We start from the raw sequence: 21,907 nt of genomic DNA on the forward strand, positions 1-21,907 counted from the left end.
GATTGTGTAAAATGGCATCTAGCTCTAGAAAAGCTTAGGAGAAGGAATCATTTGAAGTTTAATTAGTGTCCAAAGAGGTTAGACAACCTAATTTTTGTCCAATTCTAGAGGTTGCATACAAGAACAACCTAGCAGGAGCCCTTTCCATCATACCCCCAAAGGTTATAATGGTTCAAGACGTAAGGAAATGTTATAACTACAAAATTGGAGCTATAGGTGACATGGAAATGAGGGAGGCATATGAAAATTTGTGTGATAATGGAATATTGAAGGAAGAGTACAAAATTATTAAGGAAGGGTTTAACACATGCCTTAAATTTCCCTACCATGTTCAAGATAGAATGGATCAGACTGGTGTTGAGCTGAATGCATGATGATAGTTTATGGTTGGAGGATGGCCCCATAAAGATCATAAAGAGGATTGTACATAGAGTAACTAGTTACCCAACCCTAGATTGGCCAAAGACCCTTAGAAGTGATTCTAAGGAGGCAATTGAGAAGAACACAAGTGCAAAATAGAATAAGAGAGGGATGACAATTGACACAATCCAAGACCCTTTAGTTGGCTTTATTGTTAGGGTCATTGCACACAAATTATACCAGTCCAGCAAACTCAATAGTGTGCCTTATATTGCAGTGGATGTAGGATACAAACTAGTGAAGAAGGATCATACATATGATCTTGCAGAGCTACAACTACAACAAATTAATGAAAATCTAGCAGCCATCAGAAGAACAAAGGGATCCCAATGCAAATTTGGTGCAATTTTGATATGTATTTTCTTTATGTTCAAAATGAATTCCCTTCTTTTGGTAAAGCAGCATGGAAGAATGATAGGTCAATCATAGCTCAAGTTAATGAATACATAGAGCAGATGAGAGCTAATTTTGAGACCTTGATGACTAGTTATTTTGAGGATTTTAAGAAATCAATGAAGCAGAGGCTCAAAATTCTAGTTTCCTTAGTGGAAAAACATGTAAATAAAGGCTTTTTTTTTCTTGTAGATATAGACTATACATACATACAAGAAGCCATACCAAGAGTGAGATGGTTGAGACCTCTTGGGTATGAGATAAATATAGATGAAGCATTAGCAGCAATAATTGCTTTATTAGTAGAAGAAATTGACAAGGATGCACCACATTTTGGAATGTATGATGTGGTGAGATCAAAGGTGGATATGGAGTTGAAAACTACCTCCACTTTGAAGAAAAGGAACAAGCTTGTAAAGAATCTAAAAGCCAAATTTGGGGAAGGAACTGCAAAAGAAGTAGAGGAAGAAGGTGAAGATGTTGAGGGTGATGAAGAGGAAAAAGATCAAGGGCCACTTACCCTAACCCAAGGTATGGGAGAAGATGTAGATGAAGAGGAAGGTGTCAAGTGGGAAGCACCAAAGGTTGAGCCAAAGAAAAGGAAACCTTAGAAGCAGCCAGTTGCACAGCCCAAAGGGAAAAAGAAGAAACCTACAAAGCCAAGCCCAGCCAAGCCAACTATAAGAGTTGACAATAGGGCTACAACTCAAGTGGCAAAAGAGCAGGAAAAAAAAAAGGAAATAGAACAAGGAGGACCTATAGAGTAGAAAAAGAGGAGAAAGTATGTTACACCTCCAGAATCAGATGAGGAAAGAATAGAGTCTGATGAGGAACAAATTTAGATTCGTAAGACACTCTACCACATCTAAATTGGAAAATATTTGTAATAATATTAGAAATAATAAAAATTTATCTGGTCTAAAGACTATATAATTTAATAAGTTGTCAAAGGAACAACAAAGCATAGTGGAAGAGTCCATCTACACTATGATGGCTAAGTTCAAGACCACCCCACTTGAACTAGACAATTCAATGCCTAAGGAGCTAAGCTCATTAGTTGAGAATAAATGACATTACTGTCTCAAAATGGAGAAAGAAATAAGAGAGTCTACATTGGCTCATGTAATGCCAGACCTTACTAAAGGTCAAATAAAAAAGGCTAGTAAAAAGCATTGGAGTAAATTTGCACCCAAATACAGAGCCTTCAATATTTTGCAAAATCAAATTGAAGATGTTGTCCAAAAGTCCACACAAATGTGGAAATTAATATATGGTTTGACAACCATAAAGGAAGGGCAGGAAGACCCATTTGAGGGTAGAAATGAAGAAGTAGAAGAAGAGAATGAGAAAGAGGAAGAAAGAGAGAAAGAAAAAGATGAAGGAGAAAAAGAAACAGAAAAAGAGACAGTGGAGGAAACACATGGTGAAGAGGCAATAGCTGAAGAGTAGCAGGAAGAACAGAGTGTCCAAGACACCCAACTACCACCACCAAGCCCTCCACATACAACACCTATAGATACAGTAAATATATAGGATGTTCTTGACACTTTAGCTTAGAACATCAATCCTTTAATTGCAAAGGATCTCAAGAAGATCCTTTGCCAATCTACATTACAAGCACAACTTTGCAAAAATCCAATTTTTGTGAGTGTTGATGAGTTACAGAAAGTTGTAGCAAAAATAAAAAGGGAGAAAGAAAGCACATAAGAACAATCCTTACAACCTCCCATAGCTATAGTAGATCAACGCAAAGAGAAAGAAGTACAAGACAAAATTGCTAAGGTTGATTCTATAATAAAAGTGACAACAATTACTGAGAAGCAAGCTAAGGAACAAATAGGGCAAGATATTCCTACTGCACAAAGTCAAGGTGCACCTCCTCAAATTGTCATCATTGATCAAGGTAGTAGAGAAGAGGAGAAAGAAGTAGAGAAAACCCCTAAGGAGCAAGAGGCAATACAAACATTGGTGAACTTGCCTATCTCAAAGACTCCTAATAAGAAGCCAAGCACTAATGCAGTACCATTGTAGATTTCAGCACCAGGCTCAAGCACTACCAAGGTTGCAAGTGTACTTCACTATGGAGACCCTACACTTGATGAAGAAATAGTCATACCCAATTATGACTCAAGAACCATGAACCTACAATAGATAAATGAAGTGTAAGAGGCACTAGAAAGGAGCAAGAGATAAGAGATACTCATAAATGAGGATAGGCAAAAGTAAGCACTGGTAGATATCAAGGACATATTTCTTGATGCATTCAACTTGCAAGTACCTAATGAAACCCAGCCCATAATGGAGCAATTTTCCAACATTGTGGACCAGGTATAGAATGAGGACCTAGAAACTAATATCAAATTATTAGAATGGTCAAAAAAGAAATTTCAAATGAAAGTGAATGAGAAGATATCAAGTGAAATAGAAATTTCACAAGTTGAATTGGTGAAGAAGATTGAAAAAGTAAAGAAAGTACTTGAGAATGTATTCTTATTGTACACCAAGTTGTGTGATTCATCATATTTCACATAGGAAACAAGCCAAAGGATACTAAGCTTGGAGTGAAATATAAATATTTCTAACATTTAGCTACCAAAAGTTCCAGCTCAGAGTGAAAGCATTTTGCAACTATGCTTCACACACAATAAGAAAGAGGCCAAAATTAAGGCCAAATTGATGCAAATTCAATCCTTCATAACTCCACATCTGGAAGTACTCCATAAGGAGAAAACCTATGCAAAAAATGTACTAAAGAAAGATCATAATCTTTCTACTCTAGAAGGCTTTATTCATCTTGCAACAAAGACAACCATCCAGTACAAATCATTGGAGATAGCTTTAGATAATTGGGATGCTTCTCTCAAGATGATTTTGGAGGTAAATAAAACATTTTTGGCAAAGTATTCTATTTATCCTTAGGACCCTTTGACATAAGTGTCAAAAAAGAGGGAGAATATACTTATGGGGGAGTATAATTCATTATTTATTGGGGAGAGATAATTTTTTAAGGGAGATGTGAATAAGAATGACTACATAATACATTCTTTGATGGAAGCAGTAAAGAATATCCAAAGGGGAAGATATTCACATACACATTTTTAAGGAAGTAATAAAGCCAAAAGGATGCAAAACTGCAAGAAGATGTGACAGGGAATAGATTCAAAAATAGGATACATAGATATAGTAAAGGCAGATAAGTCAAAGAGTATCAGATATATCAGCATGATACATATTCAACATAAGAATTTTGGTTACAGGAATGGAAATGGCACATCAACTCAAGGGAATTACAAGATTTTGAGGTATACAAAATTTTGAATAAGTTTTTGAAGTCTTAAACATATGTTGAATAGAATGTGTAGTATACTCATAAAGATCATATTTATAATATCTAGTTAAGTGTTTTTGCCACTCATTTCAAAGGGGGAGATTGTTGGTCTCGGAATGGTTTTGACATTTGAGTGTCAACACACTTAACCAAATTCTCAAGTTTATGTCGAGTATAATATAGAAGCCAAGCTATAGTGTATGAAAAGCCAAAGAATTCAATAGGTTTCGAGTGAACTTCAGGTGCCAAGCAAAGTTCAAGTGCTAAGAAAAGTATAGATGTTGAGTCACTATAGATGTTGAGTGAAATAGAATTGCTATAGGATTTGAGTGAGCTAGTTCTTATATATGTGTCGAGCATCAGTAACTAGTATGTGTTGAGCAACACAAAATTAGCATATGAGTTTGTACCTTCAAAAACTCAGATGTAAACTATTTTTGGAGCCGACATGGAATGAATCTCAAAGGATCTTGAAGATAAGATCGAATCTTTCATATTACCTATGTAATCAGCATGCAACCAATAAGAAAAATGGAGAAGGAATGCAATGAAAAGGAAAAGTGCAAGAAATGAGCGAGAAATGAAGATTTAATATTGATCGTATTCTCATACCTAACCTTGAGTCATCAAAATCTTTAAAAAGAGGATGAAGCCCTATTGTGAAGAAGAGGATGCACAGGAGAGGATATGTATGGGTGAAATATAGTGAAGTGTATAAGGGTAAAAAGACTTAGTGGAGAATAGAGTAGCATTGCAGAATCTAGTTATTGAAGAACAAAGTATTAGAACCATGTAGGGTGACATATCAGATCAAGCAAGGATCAGATCAACAAGAGCAGAACAAGGATCTAGAATTAGTAATTGAAGATTACAAAGCTATCAAGTCAAAGGCTTTCTAATACTCTCTAGAAAATTGTATTAGATATGGAAATCCTATGGACTTAGGTTGACCTAGCAACTATTTTTAAATCCTTTAACAGGGTGGAATTCCAAGTGAATGTACAAAAGTCCTTTAACCAGGCCTACTTTTAGTAGGGTAGTGAAATCCTTTAGCCAGGTTACTTTTAACATAGTGTAAATTCTTTAACAAGACAAGCCTTTCATAGGGTAGACCATTGGAAGTGGTTAAACATTGTAACCTTAAATAGTTACACATTTTTGCAGTGATATTTTGTGGGTGTCATCCCCATCCCAATTTTACCTTCTCATTTTGGAGGGTTTTTGGGTTACCAAATTTGTATGTTATCTATTTTTCATGCATATCTTTATTTTCATGTTTATCAAATAAATTAGATGGATGTGAATGGTTTAAATTAAAGGAATTTGAAAAGGTTAAAGTTAGTTACTTCTAATTCACGCCAATCCCCCCCCCCCTCTCAGAAGTAAATCTTTGCACTTGTTAATTCCAACAATTTGTTGATTTTTTGTTAGAAACTTCCCGCAAACTCATCTTTTTTGTATAACTCTATTCCTTAATTCTTGATCCTTTCTTCATTATACAAGTTTACTAATTCTAAAATGGCTTTGAGACTCAATTCCAAAACAATGTGAAATATTGTGAGCTCATTTATTCTATTGAGTTGATCTTTTGATTATTGGATGAATACACTTGTCTATCTATGGATAGTATACATTTTAACTATAAGTTTGTGTCCATTCTTCCTTCAATAGAACTAAAAAAAATTTAGGAACTTGACATTTGTATCTAAAGTTATACTCTTGGATTTTATATTCATTTTCCATCACTGCTAATGTAGGATGAGGTGCTCCCTAATATACTAAAAAGATTATTAGAATAATTTTCCAAAAATATATATGTTCATTTTTTGTATTTTCATAAAATTATGTGTCATCACTATGCACTAGAGCTTTGATCATTTAATTATACATTTTTCCTCTCCATTTTACTACTAACCTCTTAAAGAGTTTCATACAAAGACATTTTTATGTGATAGTTAATTTAATATCTTCTATTATTTATAAATATCTATCATATCTTTCTAAAATATATCATAATTGTGCACCAAAAGTCCCAAGTGTTCAAACCCAATGTGATATTTAAGGTGCAAAAGATTTATAAAAAGTATTATTTATTTTTCATTAATAAATTCCAATGAATTACATGCAATGTAAGATGTGTAACGTAAAATAGAATATGTTCCTTTCTACATCAATGAAGCCACAAAGTTCACTTGGCAATATACTTTGAATTCTAATGTTTTAATTGGCATTACTTTTAAAACATTATTGTTTATGTCAATTTTCCCATTATCAATTTCTATAATCTCCTTTTTGATTGAAATGAGCACTTTGTAAAACCTATCCATCTCTTCCTGTAATTCAAGAAAAGGAAAAAAAAGATAGAAAATAGTTCATCTCATTGAAATTGCACCTCATCCATCACCCACTATGTGCATTCTTATGAACCAAAGATACAAAAACAATCTTGCTTTCGCTTTCCATTGGTTTAATCATCCATGTCCCTAGCACTGGCCATGACATAGTAGGTTCATGGAATCCATAGTCTATAAGATGTTTAGAATTATCTTTTAATTCTATTCCAATAGATGTTTGTTCAATAACATCTCCAATCAAGATACAAGAAAGAAAATGAATGTAGAGATGTTATATAAAATTATTAAAGACATCTTTCCTTGTGTAAGCTTTCAATATAATAGTGACTATTTGTCAAAAATTGACATCATTCATATAAGATTCTAGTTCTTGTTGTTATCTTTTTCTTCCGTTCACTAATTTAGTGAAGAATTCTCTCAAATGCGAAAGGAAATGGCAAAACATGAATTCCTTGTGTTAAATCAGCTTACATTTAAAGCCATAGAAATCACAAAATTAACTCAAACATATGATGACTAGAACTAATATGAACCTTGAAATGCCTTAAATCAAGCATAGGTTCCATTTTCTCCTCTGAGAAGTAGAGGATAGTGATCCTACGAAAAAAATTAAATATAGTTGAGTAGAGATATTAAACAAAAAATGATTAGGTGAGAAAAGTGTAGAATATGATACATCTAGGTACTTAACCATATAGTTTGCATTCAAAATGAAAATTTTTGATGCATTGGTAATTCATTTTAACCCATCATTCAAATATATGAAAATGATATTGGTAGAATCATGGCTAAGCCCCATGGTGTGCAGCTAATATCATACCAAGTGGTTATGGATTTCCTTCAAGAGTAGAAAATCTACTTACTAGTACCTATCATCGCAAATTTCTTAGAGCTTATTCTTTGTCTACAAACTAGAATAATCATATGCTTTAAACTATTGTAAATTTGATGAGAATTTCCCAATTTGGTGTGGAAAACCACTAGAAACTTATTTATTTTCATAATAAAAGCCATCTATTAAAGTCCTATGCAAAAATGATATAAGTTTTCAACATAATGTCATATTAGAATTGTAAAAGCACAACATTGAAAATTTTCAAGTGGTATCAGTTGTGGTCATAAGGGATTTGATGAGTCATTTTTGTAACTAATATATTATGAATAGTTATGTAATTGCCTATAGAAACCATAAATGAATGGGGTCATTCAAGAAATAGAGTGTAGTAGATGTAGTTGAAATGACAAAACCTCTTGCTACCCTGTAGGGAATAAAAAACCAGAAGATCTTAGTCTGGAGTAGGATGGTATGAAATTATTTGTTTTATGTTCCCATGTAATATATATATCAAGAGTAAAGATAATATTTATCTTTTTTATAAGAAATTGGATGGAAATGGTTTCTTATTTATTGGTTGAATCAAAATCTTGTATGGCAAGGGTTATCAACTAATTTGATGTTTTCTAAATTTAAAACTTGATTTGGTGATTGGAATTCATTGATATGGGTTTTTCCAATGTTACTTTCTAAAGTTTTGATTTCATAAATTGCATATCAATTAAACCAATTCAAAGCTCTGTATCAAATGTTGAATGTCTGATTCTAATTTTGGTTTTGGTTCTTCTATTTCATAGACCAACACAAAATATTAGACCACATAAATATTGATTAAAACATATGAAGACTCAAATAATATTCAAGAATTTGATTTGATTATTATCAGTTTGTGAAAGAGGTTTCCTTGGTTTTTTTTTGGGGGAAAAAATCAATTCAATAAACATGAAGTCTTCTTATCTCTACTATAAATTGGAATTGGTTTTTTTTCCAAGTAATTTGTTTTGGAATGGAGGAAATTTCTAGAACATTTTCTTTTGATCTTGATCTTTGGTAAAATTGTCTAGAAGATCTGAAGTCACAAATTTATATGTCAATTAATTTCATCCATGATGCAAAAGGCATTTCTCATAATTGAACTAATGGATTCTCTTAATATTTTAATATATTTTTCTAAAACTAATTTTGCATTTTCTGGACAAATTGTGATCATTTAAATGTTTCCTGGTTCAAAAACTACTCAAGTCTGAGTATGGGTCTATATAGAAAGCCTCGTGATTGATAATTTTTAAGTGTTGATGTCTTCCTCTATTCAGTGATACAATGACCAAAGTTGAAGTTGGTTTTGTAGATTGTAAAGGTTGCAAAGATTCTCTACATCACAATTCAAAAAAATTAGAAACTCTAAAATTCTTATTAGTAGAGGAATGACATTCACCATAACAAATAAGTGGTATCAAGTCCAAATAAATAATAACATGTAGCCTACTATGGTTGAAAAAGTCTAAGTTTTATTATACAAAATTAATCATGGTAGATTTTTTTAGTAACATGAAATATTTCCTTAATCTATCTCTTTCCTTATGAAATTCAAAAGTCATTTTGTTAGCAACTATGTAAAACATTGCACTTAAAATGTAGATCATACACTAATAAGATCCATGAATTCAATTTCAAGGACACACAACATAATATGCATTACACTTGACGAATATGTCATACAAAAATCTTAGAGCAAATCATAGACAAATCCTGAATGTTTCAGTTATAGTTAGCAAAGAAGATATATAAATAAAGTTATTTCTTTGGTTTTTTCTCTATTAATTGGCAATGTCCAATACAAAATGCATAAAATAGTAGAGTTCTAGAATTACTTCTTAGAATACTCCTAGTTAGGAGGGCCATGTAACCTAACTTTTTCATTTTTATTTGACAAAAGGATTTTTTAACTAGTGGCTATTAAGTTCACTTAGTTATGGTAATCAAATACAAGAGAGGGAAAAGAGATGGAGATATAAGTTGGCTTACCACATGGTGTGATGGTAAAAATGGTGTCAAATGCTTCTTTAATCCTATGGGCCCCATAATAGGACCCCCACATCCATGATAAATGCATTATGTCTTGTCAAGATTCAAATGGCTTACATCCACTCCAATTCAACCCAAGCTAGTAAGTCCAACCTGATTCATATATGAAATGAAAAAGGCTAGCTTCATTAGATTGTCAAGTAAAAAACTCAAAAAATAATGATGAATTGATCACATGTTTTTTATTAGCATCATTGATATTGCAATCTATTCTTTAAAAAAATGGTTCATGCATTTTCTCATCAACCTCTTGTTATGACACTAAATGGAATCTTACAGGTTCTAGAACTACTTAAATACTCCCACATTCTCAACTAGTACCATTAATTGCTCAACTCAATTTATGTTCCATTTTCTTTGGTTAATCTTTTTTGGCATTATGCTTCCTTAGATACTAATGATTTAACATTTACATAAATCGCAACTCTGGGATATGAAGGTAGCTACAACTATGCAATGACACACCCTCAAGATAATCAAAATTCTCTTGTAAATATTAGAAGCCTACTAGAGGTAAAACTATCAAAATTAAATCAATAAGCATCTTTTGGAAATCCATCCACCCTGATTTCTTGAGTTGGACAAGCTATCATATGAATTATGTATGCTACATTGTTTAATGGTACATTCAAGTGGACTGCACTGAGTTAACCTAAAACTTTCTATTTTTTTCAAAACAAAAGGATGAATGAATTTATTAGCCAGAACATTATTAGAAATGTGGTACAATAAAAAAATAATGTAGATCTTCCAATATAAATACTCTATATTATTTAATTACCTATAAATTTATTGTATTACACTAGATTATAGAAGTAATGGTTTCCCACTACCAAATTGGAGATGCATGGTGGAAATCTACAAGTTTTATTTTCTTCAATGTGTTGTCAAGTTATTCTATTACAAAGTAAATTAAAAATCCTTTTAACATTATCAAATTTCCACAATCTATTTTTAATAAAGTTTTCTTCTGGATTCAATTGTGTGTTTTTTTATCATAAACATTTTGGATCACACTTAGTGATACATTCCTTAAATCTCTCATCTTGATTATGAATCAATGATTATGATGCAAAATATTATTGATAAAAAATATATACACAATTGAAACTAGAAAAAAAACTATATTTAAAATCCTTGACTAAAGTGCTAACATTTTTTTCCCTTTTGTGAGCTGAGATGGCCACACAGTCACTACCATTAATCTCAAAAGTGTAGACACAAATCCTTTTTATGCAAAATCAATTTATTCTTTTGAGGAGTACAACCAATTTCTCATGGATTTCCTTTCCCAACTTCCTTCATCTTAAAAGGTATTTTATTTGAGAGAACTGCCATATTTGTGCTTTTTCTTAGTTATTTTATCTATGTTCTTGAATGTTATGTGGCTTATTATGGGGTTATTTTATTCTTGAAGTTGTAGGATGTTTTGTTTTTTCAAAATTTATATACATTTTGGATGTATTATTATATTTAAAAATTTTATTTATTTAGTGATTCATTCGAATCATACTAATAGATGGATTCTTTTGGAAGAACTATGTAAAAAAATTAAAACTAAGAGTATGATATGATGCTCTAATTTTCTTAGATTGTCCTAATATGATGTAAGATTATTTGTCTCAATATAAATGCATATGAATCATGGGTTAAATATCATATTTTAAGTTTTGGTTTGTTTAGTTATCTATTTTGAGTCATATTAATGAGTGAGTTTTATTTGAGAAGTTAGATTTCAGTATGTTGTCCAAGCTTGTTCTATATTTGGTATTTGGATCATATTGATAGTTCATATTTGGCATTTAAAATATTTAGTATAATGACAATATGAAATATAGAACAAGCTTGGACAAGATACTGAAATCTAGCTTCACCAATAAAAATCACTCATTATGAATATGACTCATAATAGACAACTAAACAACCCAAAACTTAAACTATGATATTTAAAACATGATTCATATGAATTTGTATTGAGACAAAGCATCTTACATGAATTGAGGACAATCTAAGAAAAATATGGTATCATATCATACTCTTAGTTTTTATTTATTTACAAAGTTCATCCAAAAAATCATATCTATTAGTATGATTCAAATGAATTGCTACAAAAATAAAATCTTAAAAATCAAATGAATTGCTAATAATTACCAAATTGATATAAAGTTATAATGAAACAAAAACCTTACAGCCTTTAGAATCAAACAACCCCATAACAAGCCACATGACATTCAAGAACGAAGATAAAAGAACCAAGAAAAATCACAAATATGGTGGCCATCTCAAACAAACTACATTTTTAGATGAAGGAAGTTGGGAAAGGAAGTCCATGGCGAGTTGGTTGTACTCCTCAAAGGATTGGATTAAATCTGCATGAAAAGGATCTGTGCTTGCACTTTTGAGATTAATGAAAGTTATTGTTTGCCCATCTTGTTGCAAAAGATGGACTAATTTTGTACCAATTCCAAGTTCTAGCACTGGGAATCTTCTTCATTTGGGTTGTTAGAAATATCTACAAACTTAATCTAACATGCAATAAATTGGTTATTTATGGAAGTTACTATTAAGCATGATATGAAAAATAGGATAATCAAATATCTTTGCATTCCACAAAGTGAGTACAACATTGTATTCACTGTTAGTAGAGGCGCTTCTTTTAATATTGTTGTAGAAGCCTATCCATTTGACAAGAATAGGAGGCTCTAACTATGTATGACTAAGAAAGTGAATCAATAACATGGATGGCACAAATTGTAAGGGATAAGGGTGTGGAAGTACATATTTCTTGGTTCAAGTATCCAAAACTCAAGCTATGTAGCTTTGAGCTTAAGAAACAACTTCAACATAAGAAAAGAAGAAGAAAAAGACTTTGTGATATGCCTTGTTGTTTTTCCTATTTAATCTAGTGTGACTAGAGCCAATTATTCTTAACAATGGATGTCTCTTGCATAGTTGAACATGTGACATGTGCTACTATATGTAGGTTCTTTGGGTCCTAAAGACATGGATTCCCTAGGATTATAACTCTTTAGTCCTAATTTTATTATCACATTCTTCTACAAGGTGTTTGATAGAATCCAACATGTTTTGGATATCTTTTTATTAAAAACTTGGTTATGGGGTGTCTCCAAAATAAAGGGAATACATGAATAGAAATGTCCAAAAAAATATGATGTTGATATCAAGCTCAAAGAAAAATATGATGTTCTTGAAGGACTTGGGCACAATACCGCAAAGTCTATTGGTATTGGTATGAAATATGGCAAGATCTGTGAGTAGACCAGACTCATTCGGAAGATAGCTTGCAATGTCTACATGATTTAGATCAAAGCCAAGAACAAATTTTAAGTTGTTTCCATCTTATGCAGTAGAATGGAAGGCGTCATTGGTTTCTCCAACCCAACTATCAGTCACATCAAAAGGATCACTAAAAATAGAATATTCACATACTTGCAGAGCAATGTAAGGATTCTTGAGCCTTGGATTATAGAATACAAGACTTGAATCAACCACAATTATCTCCCCAAAATCAAACTCATTCCCTTTAATGGTGCCCAATAGCTACCTTTGTATGATATTCGATTCTGTCAATGGCCTTCCCAAATCACCTAATACATTATCTAGCTGACATAAGAGCAACAAAACAAAACCCAAATGCCAAGCTACCACTCCAACAAAGCCCAAATGTTGCATTATGGAAAAACCCCACCTCAAATGCTTGGATAATGGATTTACACTTCTTATATGAGAAATACGTAATCCATAACATGGACATTAGATTCAATGATTGCAATTTTTTTAAATGAAGTGACCAGGGTTTAGGTTTGATTTTTTTTGAAAAATATGTAATAGAAGTGTAAAAATTGTGGAAGATATATTTTAAGTATATGAAAATTTTTAGAATAAAATTGAAAATATGGTTCAAAGTACTTGTTTCTCTACATCTTTTTAGTAATTCCATTTTTCTCATTTTTTAATCTTTCTTCTAGTTGATTTTGTACACAAACCAAAGTCATCAATATTGAATGGAATGAGGGCATCCATTTCTGGTAGTATTTTTAGACATGTAACACTTAAGAGATTTTGACTTACAACATTAGAATGTTCCCCTTACTAAGAAGATAGAGAGTTCGTTGAGTCTCATTGCTAGAAATGGCTTGTTAACTCTTCTAGGAGAGCTTAAGCTACAAAAAAGGAGAAGGAACAAAGAAAAAGAAGAAATGATGATAAAAATCTCAAAATTAGAATGAAAAAAAAAAGATCAAATATAGGGAATTAGAGATCAATAAATTACCTTGGAAACAATGACGTGTATATATTTTTTTGGTAATTTAGTCTGGCAATTCAGTCTAAAATAATGTGTTTGAAGGAAACCCTATAGTGCATGTAAGAGAGTTTCCTAAAATGGGAGCCATAAACCCTATGAAAGCTTCTCACTTGATATAATAGTCAATTCATGGACAAATTTCTTTGTCATAGTATTTTAGCATGTGTATAATGTTGGAATAAGTATATGGGAAACAAGATACTGAGAGGGGGGGTGAATCAGGATCTTAAACTTTTAGCTTCAAAACCAATAACATAAATCCACACCTAATTCATCTCATAGATCTACCATTAAAATTAAAATGTTGAAACATAAATGAAATACATCACATCTATAAAGATTTCAACACATAACACAATGATTTGGTTACCCAGAAATACTTCAACATGAAGGTAAAACTAGGGTGGGGATGAAACCCACAAATCTTCATTGTTCCAACAATAAAGTTAACCTATTATGGTTACAATTTTTGATCATAAAATATGATCTACCCTATGAGGGGTCTACCCTATTAAAAGCTTAAGATACTATTAGGTCTCACCTTGTTAAAGGATTTTACACTCACAATAAAGTGACTCTATTAGGAGGTTTACATAGTTTCATTAAGACCACTATGTTAAGAGATCTACCCTATCTCAATTAACAATAATTGATTTAGTACCTAACCCTCTATTTTCATTGCAAGCTGATCTTGGGTCTCCTCTTTGTTATATCTTTGATCTGATCTCCTGATCTGATAACTCTAGTTAGTCCTTTACTGCTTTGATTGCTCTATGTTTTCTTTGTCTTTGAAACTTCATCTTCACTCCTTCATGTGTACATAAGGATACTATTCCTTCTCTCTTTATCCTTCTTCATACATGTAAGATTCTTTGGTTAGAATCCTCCTTAAATAGATGTTCTATGAAGGTTCTAGATCTAGATCAATGGCTTATAGTTCATCATATTTTTTCATTTTTGTCCCATTTTTTGATTGGTTGAATTGCACATCGTGGGATTATTACCTTTTCTAATGTCTTGTGATCAACTCCTTATTTGGCTCTTCAAATATTAAATATCACAGAAAAGTCATCCAAAATAGTTTACATATGTATTTGTGCCATCACAAACATATATGTCAAAACTGAACTACTCAGCACTTGAATGCTCTGACCCTCGGTCATGTAAACTTCTTCATGTTGTTACTTGGCTTCTATAATCATGTTTTCTTGGAACTTAGTAACTTTTAAACATACTCGGTCTCAACCATATTACTCAGCTCATTCATCTGCTTGGTCACTACTAGATACTTGACAATCACTATCCTGCTCAGTATGAGCATTGTATGCCTAGTCTTTACTAGATAACTTGGTCACAGTGATGACCTTGTAATATTTCCTAGTAAATTACTAAGTTTTTAGACACTAATCAACAACATAGGCTTAGAGATCAACAACATAGACTTAGAGATCAACATGCAATCTATTCATTTTGATGTTTTGTTAGTTCAAAAATGAATGAAATTTTTATCGGGTGAATAATATTTTGTTTTAAATATTTTTTATTTTATTTTTATTTGTATAAGTTTTTGTATATTATTTGTTAATAAAATTATGGTCATTTTTTTCATTTCAATTTATTATCATCTATTCTTATTTAATATTAAGTATACATAAACATGCTTGAAGATTGATGGATGCGAATTGTACTAGTATTTTTTGGTTGTATTTAACACATCTTGTGTTGTTGTGGAGACTATCAAGGCAAAGCCTTGGGATGTTCATAGTTTCATTCAATATGTCATATTCCGGTCAATTTTATGTAGCTTCTTGTTATGTTCATGCCAGTTAGTTTGTAATTTCAGCTACAAATTATGGTTTGATCACTATCTAGTATGTCACAAGATATAAGGGAAGTCAAGGGTTATAGTGATTTGTTAGTCAATGGTATTAGTTGTTTAATACACATGGTCAATTTCAATTTAAGCATGACTAGAGGTCATATAGTAGAGATCTTTGGGCTTTGCGCCTAACACTTTAAAGTGATATCTTGATGTATTTTCATTTTTATATTAATAAATATATAGGCTTAAATTTCCTTTTGTTAAAATAAAATGAAAATTGTCAATATTTTAATAATGTCCAGTATGTTTCTATTTTAAAATAGTGAATGATTATTTTAGTTTAAAATTATTTTAGTTTGGATTATTATTTGAATGGTCATTCTTTATTCTTTTTCTTATAAAACTATCAAATTATTTTCATAAATATTCGAAGGAATTGTGATTCTTTTTTCAAAATATTTCTTATATATTAGTATGTATGTATGTATGTATGTAAAAATTTATTTATATCTTTTAATAGCTTATTAAGTACTAAATAGAAAAAAAAAATTAGATTTTATTTATTCAGAATTATTTAAGATGTCAAGTGTATTTCACCTAGATTTTTTGCAAATTTAAATAGGTTCAAAAATATATATTTGAAAATAATTATGTTCAATCCACTCTAATAGTTGAAGACCCTTAATTCACCCTTCTTATTTCAAATCACACTCATTCTTTCTACCAACTTTGCTTAGAACTAAAGTTTCCTTCTACATCATCAAATATGATGCCACATCAACATACTTTTTGCTTATAACTAATCCTAGTGCAATAAGGACCCATAGATGTACAACTAATGAGATGATTGATTTTTTTAGGATAGATATACATTTCATTCATTTTGGATAGTATCTTAGCAAAAAAACTTTAAAATAATAACTATTAGTACAATGTTGTACAAAAATATTGAATACTTAATTAGAAAGTGTTGCTATTAAATTAACAACCACTATGAAAACTATTAGATATTATTTATAAATCTAATTTTCAAATAGTGAAATAATGTAATTTATTTTAATGAAAAAAATATACATAATCTTTTTATTTAATAAATATTTATCGATATTAGATAGAGTAAAGTTATTATTACCAATATTTTAGATCAAAAATTATATTTATTATCTATTGAAATCTTCCTATTAAAGATTTTTAGTAAAAAACAAAAATAAAATTATAAATTATAATTTTATATAGATCTCAAACTAAAATTTGCATCCTTATTCTATAAAGTTTTTCCTCATCTTTTAAAATTAAATTAACACAAATACCATAACAAAGACTATATAATTTAAGGGTAAAAATATTTTTATTTACTTATATATTTCTTTCTAATTGATGTTATTCAAATAATGTTCATATTTTGTATCCATAAGCAACATTTATGAGAGATTTTGTTCAATATATCATGTGCACAAAGTAGTAAATATTTTTTAAATTTTATAATATTATTCAATGAATATATAATATACTAGATATTGTAATTCAATTCATATAATGTGGTATTATAAAAGAATTTACTTAATAAATTTTCAAAAAATCCATTTTACATGAAGATGAGAAAATATATGAGTTCATATGCTTATATAGTATAATTAATTTAAGTTAACTATACAATATATTATACTAATATCATTGCATTATTCTTTTAAATATTTCATACTCCTTCCACGAGAAATAAAAGTTATAAAAAAGTTAAAGAATGTATTAATATGATAATAAAAAAATTCATCGATCATTCGTTTGGTTATTTATTTGGGTGACTAATTATTAGTGACCAATTTTTTAGTCATATATTTGATCATTTATTTAGTCACTTATACATATAAACTGCAAAACATTACAAGAATTTGATCAATTTTAGTCATGTGACTAAAACTTTTACTATCATGACTAAAGTTTTTAGTCATGTAGTCATTTATTTGTCAAAATTCTACTAGTGTTGGTGGAGATAATATAATCACAATATATTTACCTCAAACTTGGTTTATGTTCTTTTATAAAGTGTGTGTGTGTATGTGTGTGTGTGTGTGTGTGTGTGTGTGTGTGTGTGTGTGTGTGTGTGTGTGTGTGAGAGAGAGAGAGAGAGAGAGACCTGAGAAAATATCTCAGTTTAACTAAGATTATAATGAAGTGAAATGCTTGTATCAATATTTTCAATATTGATAGTATTTACTTACACCTAAATTTAGAATTCAATATACTTATATTAACTTGATTGTAAGAATTTAATCTCAAATAAAAGTTGAATGATCTGATTGTAATAATATACCTTCAATTGATATGTTCCACAAAAATAAATGATTACCATATATAGAAATGTGAAGGAGTTCCACAAAGGAACATGACTCCTTTGTGGCTTGTGTTGAGGTTGATGAAAGATCAATCCTACAACTCCCAAGAATCACCTGCATGCAAACACCTGTTATAGAAGAGAGAAGCAAAAAGCTATGGAACTAGAAATTTCCAGATCTATAGATGAGACATTCTTGATGAGCAAAAAAGTAGATTACTATAATCAAAATAAAAAAGTCTCAATTCTCAATTATTAACTCTCAATTCTAAATCAATATAATGAAAGATCATTCTTATAAAGGATATTGAAACCCTAAAAAGGTCTAACCTAGGTTGCATCAAAATAATTAATAAAAGAATTAATTATTAGATGCCTAAAGTTTAGCTTAAGCAACTAGGGTTAATTAGGAAATACCTAATTACTCTAACATTTGGAACTTTCACTAATAGAACTTAAAGAAATTCCAATTTCTTGGGAATTCTTTATCCAGTGCATTAGTCATCCACTTGTACTTAAATTTGATCAACTCAAGAACGATTGAATCCAAGAAGAATCTAGACTAATTTCAAGAGGAATAATGCTAGATAAAGAGGGAGAAATTAAATTATTACATGTGAAATCTAGCAACAAAGGGAAGAAAAATAATTTTAAGTGAAAGAGAAAAAATAACTACCAAAATCACAAAAATAGAGATCTCTCTAAGGTCTAGTGCTTCAAGTGTGATAAGTTTGGACATACTCACAGGTTCTACCCATAAAGAAAGAAAGCTCAAGAAACCATAGCTGAAGTTTCATAAATTGAGAATTATGTATTCTATCTAGCTTTATCAAGTGAATTAAAATCAAATAGGAACACATAATCGGGTTTAGGAACTAGTTTGAAACTCTTGAAGGAAATTCAACTGAAGAAGTCACCATTGGAAATGATTCCATCTATCCACTAAAGGGAATAGGGACCTATTCAATTAAAACAAGAATTGGAATTATTTTACAATTAAAATATGTTCTCTTTGTACAGGGCATAAAGAGAAAATTGGTTTATATTTCAGGTCTAGCTAATCAATGTTATCATGTCAGCTTCCATGAAGATAAAGTATTACTTTGTCCTAAAACTTATAACATTAAGAATGTTATTCCTATAGGATCTAGAGATGGTAGCTTATACAAACTATGTAATAATAATAAACATGCACTAAGCCATGAAATGTCAGATCATAACTACATTTGGCATAGAAGATTAGGAAATCTTTGATACAATGCTCTACTCACTATAGGAAATATTACTAATGGATTACCTCATTTAAATTCTGAACATATTGGAATTTGTAAAGGTTATGTCCTAGAGAAGAACACTAAAAGATCTTTTCCTCTAAGTGAACATAAGTAAAAAAATGTACTAGAACTTGTCCACACAGATTTATGTGGTCCAATGTCAACACCATCATTAGGGGGATTTTTGTATTATGCAATCTTTGTCGATGATTATTCTAGGAAAACTTGGATATATTTCCTAAAACTGAAGGAGTCAAATGAAGTATTATTGAAATTCAAAGAATCTAAAGCCTTGGTGAAAATTCAATCAAGGAAGAAAATAAAAACTCTAAGATCAAACAATGGGGGTGAATATATATCTAAAAAATTTAAAGAATTTTGCATTTATGTTGGGATTAAGAGGAAGAGTATAGTACTTTATAATCCTCAATAAAATGGATTTGCAAAAAGGAAAATAGAACAATCATTGAAGTTTTAAAAGCCATGATGCATGATCAAAACATACATTTTTCATTTTGGGTTGAAACCTCAAATACAATTATGTACATCTAGAACAGATGCCCTTGCTCATTCTTAGAGATTATAAAACCTAAAGAAGTCTTTATGAGGATTAAGCTAGACTTAAGCCATCTAAGAATCATTGGTTGTCCCATATACATTCATGTTCCTAAAGAAAAAAGGACTAAACTAGGACCCTCCAGGAAGAAATAAATATGTGTTGGTTATAGTGAAACCACCAAAGGATACAAAGTCTATGCTTCACAATAAAGATCAGTTGAAATTAATAGAGATGTTAAATTTGAAGAAGATGTAGCCTATAAACTCTCTCTAAACACTAAATATGATTCAATCAAAGAATTAGATACAATTGAGAATTAGAGGGAGAATATTACAGAAAATTATGAACCTCCATCATCATCCAATCTTGAAAATGTTGAAATTTTCAACAACAAGAAAAGACCATTATGGGAAAGAAAGATGATTGAAGAAAAAAATGTGGAACCTAATGAAGTATTTAGAGAAATTAAGAGAACAAGAAATCAAACATGCTATGTTGCACTTATGACTGAGCTTACTAAAATTGAACCATCAAATGTTGAAGAGGCTTTGACATGTCAAGCTTGGAAAGAGGCTATGATCAAGGAATACCAATCCATCCTTAAGAATGATGTCTAAGATGTTGTACCCAGACCTAAAGACAAATTAGTTGTATCTTAAAAATAATTATTCAAAATCAAATATGCATCTGATAGTAGCATTGAAAAACAAAAACCCAAATTTTTTGCTAGGGGGTTTTCTTAAAAGGATGGAATCAATTATGAAGAGACCTTTTCTCTAGTCACTCAATATACTTATGTAAGATCCATTATTGCCATTGTAACATCCAAAGGGTGGAGGATACACCAAATGGATGTCAAGACTGAATTTTTGAATGATTTCATTAAAGAAGAAGTGTATATAGAGAAACTTGAAGGATTTGTCACTCATGACATAAATCTCTATGTATGCAAACTGAAGAAAGCTCTCTACAGTCTTAAGCAAGCCCCCAAGGCTTGGTATGAAAGAATAGGTAACTACCTTTCTAAACTAGGATATTCCAAAAATGAAGCTGATCCTAACATATATTTAAAAATATCTAATGGTGAAATGTTAATTATTGTTCTTTATGTTGATGACTTATTAATAACAGGTGAAGCTCTTCTTATTGCCAAATGCAAACAATAGCTTGTGGTTAAATTTGATATGAAGGATCTAGGGATTTTGTACTATTTTCTAGCTCTAGAAGTATGGAAAAACGAGAATTACATTTTAATAAATAAAAGAAAATACACTTATGATATCTTTACTAGATTTAGTATGATGGATTGTAAACCTCTATCTATTGTGATGGAAACAAATCTTCATAAGCTTAAAATTGAACCAACTGACTCAAAACCTATAGATCCTACCTACTATAGACAAATTATTGGATCTCTTATGTATTTGGTAAGCACTCACCCTAATATACTACTAGTGTGTTAAGTCAATTCATTTGTAAACATAAGAAGATTCACCTAATGGTTGCCAAGCATATTTTGAGTTATCTACATGGAACTATTTGACTTGGTCAGAAGTATGAGAAGGTTGAGATACAACTTCATGGATATTCCAACTCTGATTGGGAAAACACTTCTATTGATCAAAAAAGTACTACTAGGTGTTTTGTTAGCCTTGGATCAACTATGATATCCTAGTTTAGCAGGAAACAATCAAAAATTGCTTTAAGTTCTACTAAAGTTGAATACATGGCAGAAACCATGGGAGCTTTTGGATTAGTATGGCTGAGGAAGTTATTATTAGGGCTATTTGGGAAGCCCCTAAATCCCACTATGATTCATTGTGATAATTAGAGTTGCATGAAACTGTATGTAAATCCAGTCTTTCACAATTTATCCAAGTATATAGAGATCCTCTACCATTATATTAGAGACATGGTAGATAAAAATGTTATGAAATTGGATTATATCAGCACTAAAGAAAAAAGTGCTGACATTTTCACCAAGTCTCTTGCGAAGTTAAAAATAGAGTACTTTAGAGGTAAACTTGGTATGACTAAATTGTAATTTTTTTTTTGAGATTAAATCTTAGTCTTGTGTAAATTTATATATTCATGAATATTTTTGGAAGTTAAATTGCAATATAATGTGTATTATGAAATGTGACAACCTTTCATGTGATGCAAGAGTGAGTTTCTATT

The sequence above is a fragment of the Cupressus sempervirens genome, chromosome 8 (genome assembly GCF_028749045.1).
Source record: "Cupressus sempervirens isolate cs-2001-9-10 chromosome 8, ASM2874904v1, whole genome shotgun sequence".
NCBI lineage: Eukaryota > Viridiplantae > Streptophyta > Pinopsida > Cupressales > Cupressaceae > Cupressus > Cupressus sempervirens.